General features: G+C 27.9%; 1 protein-coding gene and 1 non-coding gene across 2 annotated transcripts in view; one reads left to right on the forward strand and one right to left on the reverse strand.

Annotated features, from left to right (window-relative positions):
- The window catches only part of LOC106785631 (ankyrin repeat domain-containing protein 6), a 152739-nt gene that overhangs the window by 63128 nt on the left and 68080 nt on the right, over nt 1–21531 (reverse strand). The gene's annotated exons all lie outside the window — the stretch shown is intronic.
- Nucleotides 5768–5840, forward strand: Trnar-ucg. Its single transcript has one exon. It is a non-coding gene; the product is annotated as a tRNA-Arg (tRNA).

A 21531-nucleotide genomic window follows, 5' to 3' on the forward strand; every position in this document is an offset into this window, starting at 1 on the left:
TTTTTTTTTCTTTTTTTATATCTTTATTTATATTTTCTAAATGAGACACATTTTTCTTGTTTCTATATTAATATTATATATTATATTATAGTTTATATTAAAATACATTTGGTTTTATTTAATTAATATATGTTAGAATTACACACGAAATTTATAAAATAATAATTGTTTTATTCTTATTCGTTTATATACGATATTTTCAGATATAAATATTTGGAATTTTTGTTTTCTTTAAATATACATTGGTATCATAATTGTTCGATTATTTATCGTAAGACAATAATAATAATAATTTTTATTACAGATATAATAAAATAATAAAAATAAAAGAAAAAAGAAAATAAATAAATAAAATATAATAAACCCAATTTTAATTTACTCGCAGAATAAATCTGACTATACGAAGTGGATTAGGTTTCGTTCGAGAAATTTAAAACGAGTTTGCCTTCCCCCTAAGGAAGACTTATTCGGGAATATTGGATAAAAAAAAAAAAACAAGAAGCAAAAAAAAAATAGTAAAGGGAGAAAAAGAGAAAGGAAGGAAGGAAAGAAGGAAGAACGAGAAAGTTGCAAGTAATCCTTCTTATCCTTAAAGGAAGAAACGTCCTTTCTCGTGTCAGTGAACGACTGACCAATCACAAACCGGAGATTAAAATCTGCTATCCTTTGGCTTCATCCTACATTTACGATTAAAGGGCGGACGAATTACCTTCTATAAAGGAAGTATATACGTGTATTTAAATAACCCTTTTTTAATCATCTAACAACAACAAATAAAACGACATACCTTTCGCAAATGTCTACTATAAAATGATATAAAAAGAAAAATTTGGTATAAGAACTGAAATAATTATTATTGAAACTATGCGTGTCCCGTGTATATTATGATTTTAATCGATGAACTGTTACATAAATAAAAAAAAAGAAAAAGAAATAATGAGAAAAGAAAATGTAATAATAATAATAATAATAATAATAAATACGAGATATAAAGAATTTTATGAGACGAGTAAAATGATATTGATCTCAACGATGATTTTAAATATTATTTCAATTAATAAATGAATGCGAGTTCGATTACATTTCCATAACTAAATAATAAAACAAACCAAATTAAAATTATTAAGTAAAATTAAATTAATATACATTTGTTTTTACTTCAAATTCACCCTTTTTGCAAGTCAAATTGCATTGCAAATATATATATATAAAGTGTGTGTCAAAAGTTTTATTATATAATATTAAACATCAATAACCCCCTTTATCAAAACTTAACGCAGTAATTTTTTCTCTTATTATATAATAAAACAATGATCACATTTATCAACGAGATATTACGAGATACAAATTATCCTATTAAATGATATATATTATTACGCTTATTTTACATTAGAAATTTAATATAAGAAGAAAACGTGATGGGGGTAATAATAGGTTAATGGTAATACGACAAATATATATATATATATATATATATATATAAATATATATATAAGTGGAAAATAATAGACGTAGTAAATAATCTCTGGTTAAATATCTCGACGCGATCCATCTTCAAGAAAATAATATAAAAAAAAAAAAGAAAATAAAATAGAGACGGATAGAGATAGAAAGAAAGAGAAAGAGAGAGAGAAGAGTCCTCTTCTGTCTGAAAGAGAAGAAAAATTGTTGCAAGGAAGGACGTAAGATCGTTGCTGTGGTTCTCGTAATTGACGTAACCGCGTAGATCATGAACTTTCGAGTTGGTCAGAGACCTAACGTCTGTTGGAAACTTCTTCTTCCCATTTATGGCGTTAACTAACGACGAAGTAACGCCATTCTCTCTCTCTCTCTCTTTCTCTCTTATTCTGTGTTGTTTCTACTCTTTGCTACTGCTATTGCTATTGCAGTTGCAGTTGCATTTGCAGTTGCTGTTGCTATTGCAGTTGGTATTGCTAGGCTGGTAGAGTTGACTGTTGTCTCATTGTCTCTTTTCTAAAGTTTGTTGTATTAGTGCACGACGTGCTTCCTGCGAAAGCCTGATACCTCGCTCTGATTGTTCCGGTGAAAGCGACCATTGTCCCTCGAGCTTACCCCGACCATTGTGATTCCCTGGACGATGCAGAGAAAAAGAGAGAAAGAGAGAAAGAGAGAGAGAGAGAGAGCAAGTGTTATGCGTTTCCGAACCTATTCTGCATCCGTTCTCCTATTCTTAATAAAAGGATAATGGAATATTATTATTGAATTGTTAACTTTCAAATGTAGTTTAGTATATTTCTTTGATTGAAATATCCCATTTTTTTTGTTTTTTTTTTTTATGTATTTATTATACTATTGCAGTTGGATATAAAGTTGTTTAACAATAGGCTATGTTAATGGTTTCTTTGTTTTGAAGATGTATATTTTGAAAAATGTTTAATGTAAGTATCGGTTGGGGTTCGATATTTATTATTTCATTTTTATTAAAATCATTTTTATTAAATTCATATTATAAGACTACAGATCTGATCCTATTTTTTTTGAAAAATATATAGTAATTTCTTTTTTATAATTATTTAAAAACTTTAAATCAATCTTATAATATCTTAAATAATTTATTTTTTATTTAATTGTAATAATCGAACAAACGTGTTTAAGAACGAATTACATGCACGATCACGTATATCATATAAACGATAATAATAATTATCACGTTACATTATAATCATTTACAATAAATCAGGAATAAAATAATCATCATTCTTGTATACGTAAATAAATTAGGAATTGATTCAAATCGTAGGATTTGAATGACGAATAACAAATGAAGTAAACCGACACGTGACTAGGGACATAGAACGACATCATTCGCGTATTATAAGGCTTGCTCATGGTGTCCAAAGTAAGTATCACATGCCAGCCATGGAATCCTACTATTGTCCTAAAGGCAATTAGCATGCCCCGCCTGACTCTTCTAGAAAGAGGGGTGAATATATTAAAGCTACGCTTCTCGTCCGGATACTTGTTGTTGCAATACTGCGTGGGAGTGAACGTATTCTAACAGAAGAAACAACACCCGTCTAACTTCGAGTTCAAATAGAACGTGTTTATTTACCATTACCTTTAACCATTAGATTTCATAATACAAATGTCTATATTTAAGGGGTGAGGGTAGGTGGGTCGGGGGGAATCATTAAAATCCAATCAGAACAAAATTGATCACACGTCGTTGAAAATTTATTATATTATATTATATAATAAATTATTATTATATTTTATATAAAAATTAATTCACGCGCTTACGGTAATTCGTAAAAATTCTGATCATTTGTAAGGATCCTGTTATTTGTAAACAAAAAAATAATGCAATTTATATTATTCGCCTTTTTAAATAAAATAAAATATATTATTGACGTTGGGGTTAACAATTTTATTTTACATGAAGATATTATGTTCTTTTTTTTTTATTTTCAACACATTGTTTGACTGTTTACGATAGGTATACACGAAGTATTGGAAGGTTGTAATGTTAAAAGAGAAAATGAAATTCAACGTAGGATCTGGAAACGTAGATTATGAAATTTTTCAAATGTTTACTCATTATTTAACGGATATATGGGACATATATTTGTTTATGGTGACAAGTACGATAATTTTATAAGAAATTGAGTGAAACAAAAGCTTCGAAACAATCACGATTACATATTATATTCGAAGATAATAAATTTAAATAAAACCTAATTGAATTATATTGACAACGAGGCCTATAGTTTAATAGCCGTATAATTCGAGAATTGAGTATTTTCGATATTTCGTATGAAGAAATCAATCTCTTAAATTTTATTTCGTGTAGTTTTATTACACCTTAAACAGTCGAGTATATTATTTATAAACCTATTTGCATGTAGCTACGCGGATTATTTTATTCTTCGAATTGACTGTAATCTGGTAATAAAAAAAAAAAAGAAGGTAAAGAAAGGAGGTAAAAAATAAAAAAAAAAAGTATAATAGAAAGTATAATAATTTATATTATTATAAGGATTTAACGACGGTCAAAGCAATCATATTATTCGTTTTTACATTCACTTATCGATGTTAAAACTCTTTTTTCGTAAACAACTCCATTCTCGTACAGTCCCTCGAAGACGAAATTACAGCATTTCGACGGTGAGGTAGCTTCACTCGAAATGACTCATAAAATCCGAGAATGTTATTCGTGTGTGTTGTGAAAGTCTTGGGTTATAAGTTTTTACCGAAATCAAAATGGTAAGGAAATAATGTAAATGACGATAAACGATACTGCGTACGTATTATACGAAAGTATATAAATAAAAATAATATTAGACGTGAACGAAAATGAAGATATTAGATTCGACATGGTTAAAACTGTAGGAAGAAGACAAATTAGACGAATAAAAAAATATCGTATGGGAAATAATTTTCAAAAGTCACCAAAAGTTTCTTGCTTTGGTTTATGTTTTTTTTGTTTTCTAATAGAAAATCAAATAAAATCGAGCATATAATTTTCATAATTATTTATCAGGTACGATTGATTCAATCTTTGATCAAATCAAATTATTATAACAAAATATAATAACAATGTTATTTATTTAATCGAATAAACAAACGATCAATATTGTTCCATTAACATTCATCAATAATCTCGAATATTAAAACATTTGATATCAAATATAAAACATAAAATATTACAAAAGTATAAAAATAACGAAATTCTTCCGTATAAAATTACCACGAGAAAAATGCAAGAACATTTTTGGATATTGGAAACCTTTTTCTTCGAATGAAAGAAAGAAAAAAAGAAAAAGCATCTTCAAAAGATAAACGTAACGTTAATGTTTTTAACTAACGAGGGAGTATCTATTATCTTTGCATGGTAGAAAGGTTAGGGATTGGTTAAATCATTCTGGTGTCAGTATATTTACCGAAGGATAAAACCGCAGGGTCTTTTGAATTTATTGTACCCTCACTCTTACCAACAGAGAAAAAGACACTTGATTTATCTCGCTAAAATATACATACCTACCTACATACCCACATACCTATACACACACGCACACACACACACACACATATATATATATATATATATATATATATATACATATATGTATATAAAATACCTGACTAGCATTGCGTTTCGTGTGTTTACGAGGAGGAACTGAGCAACGATATTCTTTGTACGAAAAGAAACTTGAGCGGCGGCCATGGGTCTGGTAATGGGAGAGGGAGATTCGAATATTTATTAAACCACAAACTTAAACGTAGAGGTTAGGTATCTTTCCCTCGTTCCTTTATACAACAATAAAAATGATCATATACATATTCCTTTTTTTTTCTTTTATTTTATTTTCTCTGTACGTCGTACTTATCATTCAACGGTAATGATTCTTTACCCTTATATATGTTACCCCTTCCATTTCCCTTCCCCTATCCACGACTTCCCCCATCTTTTGCGATGTAAATGATGTGTAAGAAAATGTTCATTATTTATTAAGCAATTACGGTTAAACTTTACGATCAAATCCCCGGGCATTGATCGGCCACCCACGAATATCTTGTTATTTATTTATATATTTTTATTTCATATTCTTTTCAACGCGTAATTTTAGTTTATTTCAATCATATTGCAAACGTGTTACTTCGTAAGAATATATTAATAAATGTTAATATGTATTTAGTTGAAAAGTAATAAAATCGAAAATTACGATCATTTAAATTTATATGAAGTATTGTAAAAAAGTTCCGAGTAAGTAGTACATATAACCGTTTAGGGTTCCAACCCTTAACAGACCGTGTGGCCTAACGGATAAGGCGTCGGACTTCGGATCCGAAGATTGCAGGTTCGAATCCTGTCACGGTCGAAAAATTAATTTTTTTTTTCTTTTTCTTTTTTTTCCTCTTTTTTTTGTCATCGCATACAAAACAAATGATTTCTAATAAAGAGTTGTTTAAAACAAAGAATAAATATAAAAAGGAACGAATATTGAGTCTTATATATTTATAAAAAAAGAAAGAAGAATTTTGTAAATTCTTCATAATTTATATAATACGTACAAATGTGCGGATAATACAATTATCTATGAGTATCTATCGATAAGATAAATTTTGATCGATTTAAACTAGTTAGAGAAAAAAAGTTGTCGAAGTGTCATGTTTACAAGATGAGAATTATTGATCGAAACGTTGTCATCGACATGTAAATATGTTTGACATAAGTATACTTAGGGTTCTTCTATCTCCTCTTCTTTTTCTTCTTCATCATCTTCTTCATCTTCTAACAAATAAACGAGAAGTATAGAAGCCAGTCGTGCGAGAGATGACACATAGGCAAGTACGAAAGGGCATGCGTCAAGCTTTATGGTGTCATCGGCTAATTTGCTTCCTACCATGTACCCTTTCCCCATCGTGTCGTCTTTGCTATATGTATATATATATATACATATACATAGAACAACGTATAATAGTAGCGAGGTACCTACTACCCATAATCGTGAAAATAAAATTATCTCCGTTAAATAGCCGGCTAGATATGGTGGTACGTGCTTTGATGCTACGCGAGAAAGATGAACAGATAACAAGAGAAATAAAGACAAAAAATAACGAGAGAGAGAGAGAGAGAGAGAGAGAGAGAATTAAGAAAGGATATATAAAAGGATATACGAAAGAGAGAGATAAATGAAGTACAGAGTCGTGATAAGAAAAAAAGAAAGAGAGAGAGAGAGAGTGAGAGGAAGAGAATGAAAGAGTGAATTAGAAAAAGAGAGAAAGATAAAGAGAGAAAATTAAGAAAGGATATATAAAAGGATATAAGAAAGAGAGAGATAAATGAATTACAGAGTCGTGATAAGAAAAAGAAAGAGAGAAAGAGAGAGAGAATTAAGAAAAGACATATAAAAGGATATAAAAGAGAAAGAAAGAGAGAGAGGGAGATAAATGAAGTATAGGATCGTGGTAAGAATGAGAAAAAGAGAGAGAGAGAGAGAGAGAGAGAGATAAAGTATTGAATCGTGTGGTAAGAATAAGAAAGAGAGAGAAAATATAGAATCGTGGTAAGAATGAGAAAGAGAGAGAGAGAAAGATAGATAAGGCGAATCACTAGTTGACCCATGACCGGAAGTCGTACGTGCAGACTCGAAGGTCGGGAAGGAGATATTATATCCTTCTTCGAAAGGATCGTAGAAGTATCATAGAGAAAGAGAGAGAGAAAGAGAGAGAGAGAGAGAAAGGTTGTATAAGGAACGATAAATCAATGCGTAGGCGTTGCACGCGCATCCTGTAATAATCTGACGCTTCTTTCTATTTACATAGATACGTATGTATTCTCATATATAATATTTCAGTATCGATACAATCGGATGTTTGAAATTGATTTTGATCGTTTACACAAAAAAAAACTAAACTATAGATGTTTATTTTTATTTGATATTCATTATTTCGTAAGATTTTTATTATCGTATTATTATATTATATCATTTTGAGAGAGAGAAAAATGAATAATAATATAGAATATAATTGATGATATATAAATGTAAAGGATAAATAATTGGGGTTGAAACGTTGAATTATATTTTAAGTTTTAAGAAAGTTGCAAAGAATTTTCTTCATTAAACGAAACAAGAAAGAAAGAATGTTTATAAGAAAAAAATCATTAATTAGTTTCAATAATATTATTTAAGTAACGTACAAAATTGATTTTCGTTATTTACTTTTTAAGATCATTTCCGTATTACATTAGGAAACGATTAAAATTTCTCATCAAAGGAAAAAAGTATAAAAAAAAAGTAAAAGGTAAAAAATAAATTTGAAAAAAAGAATATTTATAAAAAAAGAAAAAAATCATTAATTAGTTTCAATGATATTATTTAAGCAACGTATAAAATTGATTTTCGTTATTTACTTTTTAAGATCATTTCCGTATTACATTAGGAAACGATTAAAATTTCTCATCAAAGGAAAAAAAGTATAAAAAAAAAAAGTAAAAGGTAAAAAATAAATTTGAAAAAAGAATATTTATAAAAAAAGAAAAAAATCATTAATTAATGTCAATGATATTATTTAAGTAACGTACAAATTGTAACTCTAACACACGTTATCTTATACTTTTTCAGATAAAAAAAATACACGGATTATATTATTAACTAAGAAAGTTGTACGATAAATAGGGTATAGATATACTTAACGTATATAAAGGATTAAAATCTTTCGTATTAAACGAGACAGAAAGAAAGAGAGAGAGAGAAAACCTTGAGAAAAATAAAAAGGAATGAGAGAGAGAAAATTGTTTCAGGGTAAGGAGAAGAAGGAATAAGCAAAGTGACCGTACCGGTCCACGTGTTCATGAAAAACTGGCGAGACGCGTTCGGATCAGCTTGCTCCTTACTTCTTCAACTTTATTTCTACAAACGCTTCGAGGCAAAGTACTCAAACCGATTCGTTCCAGAACTTTCCTTTCGACTAAATCACAAACTCTCTTATTTATTTTTAATATTTTTAATCCTATATTATTGTATACAACTTTTTTTTTGTCATTATCAAGTTACACGTGTTAAGTTTCAATTATTTTCCTTTTTCTTTTTCTATTAAAAAACAAAAAAGAATTTAATAAAAATAATAATGTAAGAATAAATTATTTGACATAATACTTTTTTCTAATTTTCCTAATTCTATCTTTCATTTGTTTTCAATCAATGAGATTGTTCGACAAAGTAATTTAATTAAAAAAGTAAAAGATACACGTTATTTTATTTGGTATTATTTAAAATCGAAGACGTTTTTAAATTATCAAATATTCGAGGATATATTTTTAAATGTTATTTATAATATAAACAAAAAATATATATAAAGTAGAGAAGGATAATTATGATAGTAGCTAATGTAGAAAAAATGATACAAATATATTTTTACGATTCGTTTGATAATATATAAAAAAAAAAAGAAAATAATTGTAATATGAAAAAAAAAACTAAATAAAAATTCAACTAACTTCTCCGCTATAATAATTATCTTATTACAAATAAGTGTACCTACGAATAGAAGAAACAACTTTCACTCGGTATATTTAAATATAATAAAAAAAAAAAAAAAATGATTTAGCGACAAAAGTAGATTGATCGTAGCCCCACGCACGTATGATTTGATTATGCAACATTTGATTGAGCACGAGAGTTTCAAAGATAAATTGTAAGTTTTAATCGCCTAGAGGACGGTGATTTATGAGATATACATCAGGAATTCATTAGATGGTGGAACGCATGGGGAGAAAAGTCGAGGACGACGCATAACCGAGTAATGTGTAATTTAATTTTCTATTTTTTTTATTTTCTTTTTATTTTTATTTTGGTTTTCTGTTCTTCCTTTTGTCTAGCTTTTAAATACGTTCGGGTTTACATTAGTCTATTGCAATATCCTCTCGAGGGTTAATAATAATAATAATAATAATAATAATCCCTATTGGCAAATTCTTTACACTTATCCATTTACAAACGTAGTAATAGTAGTAGTAGTAGTAGGATGCATTAGATAACAAATCACCGTTATCTTTCAAATGGTTTAACGTTGTTACATTACTTGTCTTCGAAAGCAATCGTTCAAACGAATCAGTCAAATTCTAAATGATCTCTTTTGCTATCTTATCTTAAAACGTTCTTAGAAATCTTTTCCGACGTTTACAAATGATTATAAGTTATTATTACAATTACAATAAAAAAAAAAAACAAAATAATAAATATCATTCATTTCAAACATGTGCAACAGAATTCATTTCGACATTCGATGCACTCTAAACATCGGTTTACATTCTGGCAATAATATAAAAAAATGTAAAACTTGTATTTATTGCAATGAAATTAAAAATTACTCGTTAAAAAAATGATCTCATTGATATTAAAAATGAAAAATTATTATTCTCATATTATTCATGAATTAATATGCGTTTGTGTAAAACAATGAAAAAACGATATACCCTAGCCATCATTAATTTATATTTTAAATACTACAAAATCTCAATCAACCGGAGTTTATACTATTATTCGAAACAAACAAAAACAAAAAAATAAAAAAACAAAACAATTAACTTGACTTGATTGCCACCATTAATTCGAACAATCTTTTCTCTTGGCAATTAAGTTTCCGTACGTTGCGATCAAGAGAATACTAGTAGCACTTGGAGAAACTAGATTTCTTATTTATACCCCATGGACCTTAACGATGTAAGAGAAAGAAAGAAAGAAAGAAAGGAAAAAAAAATAGAAAGAAAGGAACAACAGAAAGAGAAAGAGAGAGAAAAGATTCTTAGTATCAAGAGTAAACTATAGTAAGCATGTGAGTTCAATCTCGAAGGGCGTTAAAGCTTTAATTCGACGAGTTTTGCTTCAGTAGTAAGTAGGATGGATCGCGACAAGGTTTTTACTTGATCACGATGCATTGGCGTAGGGAACACGGGTTTCGTATTCAAGCAAATCGAGGACACAAAAATGTCTCACTTACTCGCAGGTAATGGTCGTTGGTTGGTTGGTTGTTTGGTTGGTTGGAAGTTGGATCGTCTCTTCGGCTAATGAGAAACGATCAAAGAGAAGAATAATTCTTCTTCCCGGTATACCAGAGTTTATATCAAGGTTTAAAATAAAATAAAGGGACTTTCCCTTTTTTTTGCGAACTCGCGTTTTACCTTTCTTTTATGTTTCTGCTCTCATTGGTCATTTATTTTCTCTTTTTAATATAGAGGTAAACGAAAAGGAAAAAAGGTATCATCGAGATGATTGTAATTTGGAGTAAGGGGGGAGTGGTGGGTTAGGGGGTTAGGAGGTTGGGGGGAAGGTTCACTGGTACAGCAGTTAGGTGTTCAACTAAATGTTCCTCATTCGCGTAATGAGAGGATTCGCTCGCACCGGTTGCATTAGAGCAAATGATCCGGTAGGTGCTTCATCACCACACTAACACATCGGCACAACAGTATAAACGCGTTGCAGTTTGTAGTTGTAGTTGTGTACAAGTGAGTGAGAGAGAGAGAGAGAGAGAGAGAGAGAGAGAGAGAGAGAGAGAGAGAAAGAGAGAGATGCCGTATCGAAACGCGTTTATAAAGACTGAAGAAGAAGAAGAAGAAGAAGAAGAAGAAGAAGAAGAAGAAGGAAGGAAGGAAGCTTTAACCCTTTCTCCATTCCCTTCTCTCTTCTCCCTACCTTCAAATTATTACGCTCGAGTGTTATCGTCCTGGAAAAATAATGATTTCGCGTCGTTAGCAGCCACCGTTCGCCTACTACCCATATACTTTTTCATTTACCCCATGCGCTTCTGGTATTCCTTATTAACACTTTATTAAATCCTTTCACTCTCACATTTTCTATATACGCGTGGATTTATATATTAGGTTTGTATGATTTATTTGGAAATGGTGTATATGTATATATATGTATATATGTATTGAGCGTGGTATTATGAAAGTGAATTGAAAATTTGGAAGGTTTCGTAAAACATAGTGAACGATAATTTATAGTTTCGATTAGGTTAATGAAATCATTTGATTGTAAGTGTTATTGAATATTATCAAGGTTTTTATAAAAGCTCGTATTTGTTTGAATGATTATTTTTAAATAGTATATATATATAGATAGTGGTATTATAATTCTAATTGAAAATTTGGAAGGTTACGTAAAACATAGTGAACGATAATTTATAGTTTCGATTAGGTTAATGAAATCATTTGATTGTAAGTGTTATTGAATATTATCAAGGTTTTTATACAAGCTCGTATTTGTTTGAATGATTATTTTTAAATAGTATATGTATTGATCGTGGTATTATAATTGTAATTGAAAATTTAGTGTGAACGATAATTTATTAATTTGTAATATATTATTAAAAATATCCCTCTACGTTATATTTAAGTTTATATTAGTAAATCTACGTTTAATTTTCATTGTAAAATATTGTTATTACATATACGAAATATCTTGAAATCATTAAATAACAATTAGTACGGAAGAAAAATTAAATGATACGATTCTAACGAATAATCACCTATACATTATTTAAACCCTCAAAAAATCTGTATCGTTTCTAAATTTATGTATCATTAAATATCCATTAATTAGAACAACACGTTCTTGATCATCTATCATTGTTACAAAAAACAAAGTATATATATAATTTACAATATCAATTAACCAAGAAAATTTGTTTCGTTATAATAAACATTTGATTAAACATAATTAAGTTACGATATAAAAATAACAAATAATCCCTTAAGATTGAAATTACAATTTAAGAAAGTTACTGAAATATAACATTAAGAAATGATCAAAGTGTATTAGAAATTAATGACACTATTAGATTAGAAATCGAACGAGAGAATCGATACATGGTTAAGATATTAGAATTTATAAATGAAATATATCGTATGGATAAATGCGTACGTGTATATGTATTTTCATTTGTGTGTGTGTGTGTGTGTGTTAAAATGTATCGAGTCGTGACTCTCCTTGCAGAAAGATCGACTAGAAGGATCGGCACGAATGCTTCGTGGAATTCGTGCCGCCCTTTTTTTCCCCGGGTCATCGGGTTACCTTCATAATTGCTTATTAAAACGAACACACCGTGTGTTCTAAGATAACGTTATCTGTCTAGAAATTCGTAGAAGAAAAAGAAGACAACCAAACCAAATAGAAAACAAACAAAAATATTCTAACCTCCGATGACTTTTAGATGCCTACGCGATAGAAACAATTTTTTTCAAAAAGGAATTTATACTAAAGCAAGTATTTAACTATACTTAATTATACTTACAGATCTCGTAATTCATATCTATGTATACTCTCGTGTAATATGCCATTATAAATAGAAAGCTAGCAACTTATATTAATGTTATTCGTGTTTCTAAAAGATATTCTATTTCAAGCTGGCAAGAATTTTGTTGGCTTTTTATTTTTTTAAGTTATTTTTTTTTTTTTTCAACATACTTCTCAAGATAACCAACACGAGAAGTGTGTATCGTGTACGACGTGTGTATATGTGTGTGCGTGTGTTGTATTTATTTAGCGTAAATCAGAAGGTGATTATATCTATATGCTTATACTCGGTCGTATGTGGTTTGGTTCTACATTGTATGGTGTAATGGTGTTAAGAAAAAAAAAAGAAAAAAAAAAATACAAGTTTACGCTGATTTACCGCATCCATGAATATTCTCTTACCTTGAAAAATCGATAAAATTTATGCTTTATTCTTTAACGATAATTATAAACGACAAAATTTGTATTTTAATATTTTTTTTTATATATTATTTTTAATATTTAATTTATATATTATACCAACGTAAATTTCGTTTCTATCAATCAATTTTTATTTAAACGAACGAAATATTAATAAGTAATTAATAATTGAAGGAAAAAAAAAAGTATATTGAAAGGAATATTTTATTAAATATATTTCCTTTCAAAATGATTTAACATTTTGAAGTATTGTAATTAATTATAATAGAACAAGAAAATTCATTAAAGTCAATTTAATTCGTTTGAAAGTTGAACTAATGAATTACTATAGTCTATAGATCATCATCGAGAAAGAAAAGAATTTAGAATAGTATATATATATATATATAAAAAAAGTATGCCTTCAGGCTGACTTTCTACATAGATTAAAAATGTCCAAGTTAACCAAACGTTCAATTTTAAATAAAACTTTCGAAATCTTTCTAATAAATAATTTTATTTGTTTAAAAAAATAAACGTTAAATGTCATTAATTAATATATCAATTAAATCATATAATATTGAATCGATGAAATTTGAAAAATAATTACCGGATAACTTTTAAAAAAAAAATCTCACAATCGCGAATAATGATTAATAAATCAGGTTGTTTTTTCGAATGAGATGACCTTGATCGAAATCTATGTAAAAATTATAAAAATATTAATCACTATTATATTGAGATTTTTATATTACACAATTAAAAATTCAACACCCCTAACATTAAAAATAAATTTCTATAGATAGCAAATATCCCCGCATATAAATGATTATCAAACGAATCGAATAATTATTAATAAATGGTGAAACAAAATTCTTCAGTTAAATTAAATACGAAAATAAATTGTATTTACAAGTATAAACAATTATTGTTACAACGAATAACTATAGAATTGTTTATGAACTTATAGACAGACACATTCGCACGTTACCTTGATTTATATTAAAAATTAAAAACAAAACAAAAAATGTTTGTAATAGTTAACGAATGTCTTAGCACTAAAGGGATTGAAATATCACAGGTGTAAAATCAGGTAACAAGTTGTGTTACGTTTATTGATTCGATATATGTATAACTTCGATATCTCGTTAGAGACGATAGTTTCGATTGATAGTTCGAGATGTTGAAGAAATAATAGAAAAAAAAGAAAAAAAAAAGAAAAAAGAAAGAGATAAAAAACGGAACCGTATCCAAGATCATAAACCAATCACACGAATGAAAACCTAGTGAAGAAGGATCGTCGTTAGAATCGAAGAGTTGCCCTCGTGTAAACTACTTGGATTTACGATCTCGAAAATGAGAGAAAGGTAAGGATGATAGGATGAAGGGTACTAGTAGTAATAGTAATAGTAATAGTAATAGTAGTTAGTAGTAATAGTAAGGGAAAGAAATAGAACTCGAGTAATGCAGAAAAATATTGCACAAACGGTTTTAATAATCCCCCAGGAAGTAATAGGTGCCTCGCCACGAAACTTTCTTGATCTTAACGTAAGAATTTAATTTAACTCGAGAGTGTGTGAGAGAGAGAGAGAGAGAGAGAGAGAGTGAATGTAGGATCAAATAGATGACCTATCCTTATTCTAGAATTTCTTTCTTGTTACATTTTCGAAAGCAGGAAGACTTACATTAGATTTATTAAATTGACTTCTGTTATAATTATTGACCGAAGTAATACGCCTATGTATGTTTCCTGTGTGTGTGTGTGTGTGGCTGTGTTAGCTTTCCATTTCTTCCTAACATCGTGATTTTATTCTTTTTATTTGTGTTCATTTTAGTCACTAATGATATATATGTTCTGTTATTTTTATTTAATATCGTTTTATCAATTTAAAGAAACAATGTGTGTCAACGTATCAAATATATCGATATTTCGAATGAGAAATAATTTAATCGTTTCTGTTAACTTTCCATTTCTTTCTAACATCGTGATTTTATTCATTTTATTTTTATTTTTGTTCAATATATATAATATCTAATGATATGTTGTATTATTTTATATATTTCATATTAGTTTTCAATTTGAAATATATTCTCGATAGAAAATAATTGTTATATCATTTTACGCGAGGATTGAAATTTGTCAAGAAAATATATTATTTTAATCACTGATTTTTTTGAATGAAATAAGTAACATCAAAAAAGAAAATAAAGTATAAAGAGAAATACATTGAAATAATAATATTAATAAAATACTAATAATAATAACATATATAGAATAAGAATATTTTGTTTACGAACGTTGTGACGAAGAATTAAAAAAAAGAAAAAAAGGATTTGAAGGAGTTCGTGAGGATTCCATTCGATTTTCTAAGATTTCTCGAGAATCTGCCATCAAGAACAGATGTTGTTGCGTGTGCATCGCATATGGCAAGACACGCGACGAACGAGTACCGCGTCCGGTCTACTCACCTGCTTTTGCTCAAGGCAAAGGGTGTACGATTATCGATAGAGAAACATGCAAAAACAAAATAATAAGAAAAAAAATAGGACAAAATTTTTGCACGAACGATTCGAGAAAAGATCAATGATTTGATCAAATATTTGTAATAACACGAAAACAACAACCATTTTCTCTTAGAATAACACGCATGTGTGCATCCACATTCTTACATTAATGTTTATTCGAGATAATATAATAATGGAATTCTAACGAAATACACTTTTTTTTCTTTTTTAACTTTTTCTCGATAAATAATTAAACCGATTTCATGTGTGAATTTAATAATCAAATATGAATATTTAATAATTAAAAATGAATTTAATAATATAAAATGAATTTAACATGTATATAATATCTTCGATTTTTTTTTTGTTTTTTTAACTGCGGAAAGAAACCCGATTAAAATGTTCGCAAAAGGTGAGGATCGGGGGAGGGGTAGGAGGAGTAGTATAATTAGTTTTGAACGCGAGTTGATTTAAACGACGCCGTCATGGCGGCTTCTAACTAGAAAGTCGGCGCTTTAGTAACGAGTCCATTCAAGATTATTCTCATTATTATTATTATTATTATTATTATTATTATCATTGTTGTTATTATTATTTACGACGAGCTGATAAAGAAATTACCGGAATTTTTGTCCGCTCGTTTGAAGTTTTTTCCTTTAACCAACCTCCCCCCACCCACCACCGTCACCCAAGTGCCACCATAGGATTAACTGGAATAAATATTAGCAAATGGGTTTACGTTAATAACGATAAAGACCAAGTTGATTTATTACGAATTATACGAGCCGAGCCCATTTATTCGACGTTTAAAATGAACTTAGGTGTACTTATCCGTACTTCAAGAAAAAAAAAAAAACAAAAGAAAAATGAAAGTAAAAAGTTTTAACATCTCCATGAGAAACTGTTGTCGAGAATTTTCGACGAAACGCGTTTCATTACTTTTATTTTATTTTTATTTTTATTTTATTTCATCGAATTTTTATATATTATATATTATACGGAATGTATGATCAATTATTGTTTCAAGGTTAAATTAGGATCGTAAAAATTGTCTACTTCGATTAAGATCCTGTTTTGTAACGGTAACGATAACTATTCTAACATTTATTATTATTATTATTATTGTTTTTTTTTTATTTTTGTCTAGATAGATAAAGTAAAATTAATTATTTAAGAATTTTTATTTTAATTGAACACCATCGGTTAGTCACGATTTGTGATATTACTGTTATTAATGATATTATTATATCGTTCATTCGCTATACTGGTTTTCAAACGAAAACTCTATACGTGTTGTAGAATTTCTATTAATTTTTTTCTTTTCTTTTTAATAATAGATTAAGATCTAGTTATAGTTAATTCTATGTAACCGGAAGTAGCTGTATACATTGATAAAGATCGATACGCGTGTTATTTAGTAATAGGTGTTACTAAAAAATATTCAAACGAAACTTGCAATTCATAAATAAATGATAAATGATTTATTATTTCGACATTATTTATTGGGAGTGATAAATAAAATATGTTTTCTAAGATTTCATATAATCAATGTTTTTTTTTTCTTATTATAAAAATCGAACAAAATGAAACACAAATGTTAAAATGAATAATAACGTTTTATAATACTATTGCAAAACTGTGTATAGAAATAATACACGCACGATCGTAAATAAATGTCAGCAATTAAACTGATTAATCGTATATATATCGATAATTATTAGAAAATGTAATAACGAATCATAACAGATTGTAATCATTATTAGCGAGTATTAATTACATTCGTGTATCAATTCATGTCTTTTAAGATAAAACGATCGCGTGTAATTATGCCGATATAATCAAACTTATTCGCAATAACTCGTACAGGATTATTACCTTGTAAAATTTTAAATGAATCTATCATATTCTTCTTCGATATATCCTTGTGCTATTTGTTTTAAACTGGGATATTCAAAAATCGGTTATTATCAATAATCAATAACTTTTGAATAATTATAATTCATTTGAAAATATATTCAATAATTTTAATGACCAATTTTTTGATCCACTTATTTCTTACTTATATAATTAAATTATAATATTTCTATATGTTTATTCTGTATATTATAAATTTTCTATATTAATAATATTAAATTTTAATTTTTTTTTTTTAATTATAATTAATAAAAAATATATAATATTCTCTATACATTAAATTATATTTAATATTTTTATAGATTCTATATATTAAATTGTAATATTTCTATATATATATTTATAGGTTGTAGTAGAAATGTAGTAGGCGAATTAAAGGTACGTGTAAAGATACGAGTAAAACGGCACGAGAATAACGTTAAAGGTTTTAGGCTCTCCTACATCATATTTGTTACAGCTCCCCCTCTGCGTGTTTGGCTTCCTATGGTGAACTCGTAGTCACGCTTCTTTACCACCATGAGAAATCGTTACCACCGTAACGATTTATTTTTCAAATAAAATCAAATCAAATCAAGTCAAATCGAAAATAGAAAATAAAAATAAAATAAAATAAAATAAAATAAAATAAAACAAAATAAAAAAAAAAAAAAAGATAGAAACAGAAGAAACATACGTAAGAAGATGCGTAACCGTAAGATCGGATCTGGAGCACCCGATCTCTGCGGACCGGTATTTATTTCCACGATAAGTCATTCTGCCATCGATGTGTTATATACTCTTCCCCATCTCTCTCTATCTTATTCGTTCCGTTTATATATTTTATTTTTCTCTTTTCATCTGACACGAGAGTTTTGCTACCACGGCTACGTTCAAAGGCTACCTGCCAACCAGTGGTTGGTTGGTTGGTTAGTTGGTTGGTTATGTTTCTCCAACTCGATTTAAACCATCCTACTCTATTTTCTTACATGAATAAATCATTCACTATTATTATTTTATGTGATATAGATATAAATTTTTATTTTTTATATTTATTCCAATTAAATAATATCAACATTTAAATTTTATTCCTTTTTTTTTCTTTCTTTCTTTTTAATTTACAAATTTATTTTTTAACGCACGTGTAATAATCCATGCGTAACAATTGAAACGTGTCGTCCAATATTTTTCTTTTTTTTATTTCACAAATTATTGTTCTATGTGTTTCTTTCTTTATGTGTATGTGTCTTTTTATACAAATTATTAATTTATACACATTGATTTATATTTGCAATTCTATTGTTGTATAAACACATCGATATATATTACGTATAATCGATCGATAATATTGATAAGTGATTAGACGTAATCGATTTGTACAAGTGAATTTAATATTATTGAGTATTATAATTATATAGATCATAAACTGTTTTTTTTTGTGGAACGATATGGAATTATATACGGATAACGAGTAAAGGCAAAACCTCAAGCTCTTACATTAAAGGAATTATGCACGCTAATCTGCTGACGCTAACAGAGAATTCTTAATGGATTACAGCTAATCCTTTTGACGCTCAAGCTCCAAGAACACGTATATCGCATTAACCTCAAAGACATTTTCTTTCTCTCTTTCTTTCTCTCTTTATTTTCTTTTCTATTCAACTTCATGGTAATTAAAATCATTAAGTCAATCACGATCAACGAAACGTGTTTGACAATTTAAACAGAATACACAGTTAAAAAGAAACTAAAACTCCTTTAATATTTTATTTTATTTATTTAATTATTTTCTTTGCATAGTGTATTTTATTAATATCATGACAGAAGGTGTGTGTGAGTTTTTTCAATGTTATTATTATTGAGAAATTTATTAAAACTTATTCAAAATATTTCTAAAATATTATTTTATAATTTATATTATATTTACATATAGTTTTTTTTTTATTTAAAAATAAAAATGAAATTATATATGGGGAAATAATTTTATTCCCATATATCGAATTAAAGTTTGATAATTCGTATAGAAAAATATATTATATTGATTGAAAAATATGACAATTAGATAATTAAAATAATAGGAATTTTATTCCTATGGGAATTCAATGTAACACTGATTAATAATTAAGATTTTTGAATTATTCGAGAGTTTTTGCTTATTATATCGTCGATATTTATTATTCTTAATACAGGAAGAAAAATCAAATAAGAAAATATCCGTGTTTCCGTAGTTAGAGTAGTAACGATACCAAAAAAGGGCCCTGAAAGTGTCGGTGACCTTTACGGTAGTGTCTCCTTTTCTAAGTTAGCAGCTTTTAAAGGAGACATAGAAGATTTAATGCCACTTTACGTTGATCCTTCCTCTTTTCTCTTCTTGAGGAAGATTAACCTTATACGAAGGATCGTGTAGAAATGTCCTTTGACGTTGTGGCCACATTCGATGTTGACTTTGAAATCGAGTCACATTCGCGTTTATATTCGCGCGATCTTCTTTACAGTATTATTTTCTATCTTTTTACTGAATAAGGGAAAGTAAGATCAAAAGAAAGAGAGATAGAGAAAAGAAAAAAAAGAAAGAAAATAAGTATAGGTGTTCTATACGTGTAAATATTAACAATCAATTTTGTACTAATTAATATTTTTTTTTAATGGTGGAATAGGGAGACTTCAATAACCATCACCTGTCATACAAAATTACAATTTCAACTGGATAAAAAATTTATAGGTGTTCTATACGTGTAAATATTAACAATAAAGTTTGTACTAATTAATATTTTTAATGGCAGAATAGGGAGACTTCAATGACCATCACCTGTCATGCAAATTACAATATTTCAACTGGATAATAGATTTAATTTATTTATTATTATTTTCTTTATTTATTAATTCTTTTTATATTATTTTATTAATATTATATATCAATATATTTAGAAATATAATATTTTTATCATAGAAATTAATATTCCATACAATGGGAGACTTCAACGCGTGTCACGGTAATTATCGCGCGAACATAATTAATCTTTAATATTCATACGCGTTTTTATAATTTAATAATAAAATAATAATAATAATTAAATTTTATATAACTGATAATGGGCCATATATATAAATTATTATTATTTATTATTAAAATATTTCCTACTCTTACTCGGATGCACCTGTGAACACGAATAATTATATTCTCATGAAAAATTTCATTTAAATATAAATTTAAAAGATAATCAAAAGATTATATTAAACAAAACAATACTTCAATATCACCAAAAATGGAATAAAATAATTTCTCGATACTTTAAAATAGATACAAATTACATATCTTATTAATAACATTCATCTTATATATACACACACACATAGACACAAGATTTACAAGATTTCTATTATCGAAAAAATAAACGAAACATTATCGCGTGTCCGTATATTATTTATCAAGAACATTCCGTTGACTCGACAATCGCAATACGTCCACCCTTTTCGCAGGTGTATCAACTATTAAGCGACAACTGACAATAAGTATTACAAAAAAAAAATAAAGTTAATGGTAACGTGTAACGAGTAAAACGTTATTGAATCACGAACTAACACTTTCAACGTTATTGCATTTCACGGACAAACCAACTCAATGGTGAGTGAGAATCTAAATGAACTGTTTTTTTAATTTTTTTTTTTGTTATTTTTCTAACCACCCCAACCCCGCCCTTCTTCCGTCTTTTAATACCTGCAATATAAACGTGAAAGACATTCGATTAAACGTCAACGTCGTTGGACGAGCTTTCTTCGGGTTCCTTATAATGAGAAGTGAAAACATGATTTTCTCTTTTTAACGTTACATGGAAATATAATTACGTTCAGTGTGCAACTTTAATAGAGTTAAGTTTCTCTTTCCAGTCTATTTTTCGATTTTATTTTAGAAACTATTAATGAAGAAAAAAATAAATAAATCATTAAATATAAAGGATTAATATCTATATAAATA

This window comes from Polistes canadensis, unplaced genomic scaffold (assembly GCF_001313835.1).
Source record: "Polistes canadensis isolate GaletaPanama2010 unplaced genomic scaffold, ASM131383v1 scaffold_53, whole genome shotgun sequence".
NCBI lineage: Eukaryota > Metazoa > Arthropoda > Insecta > Hymenoptera > Vespidae > Polistes > Polistes canadensis.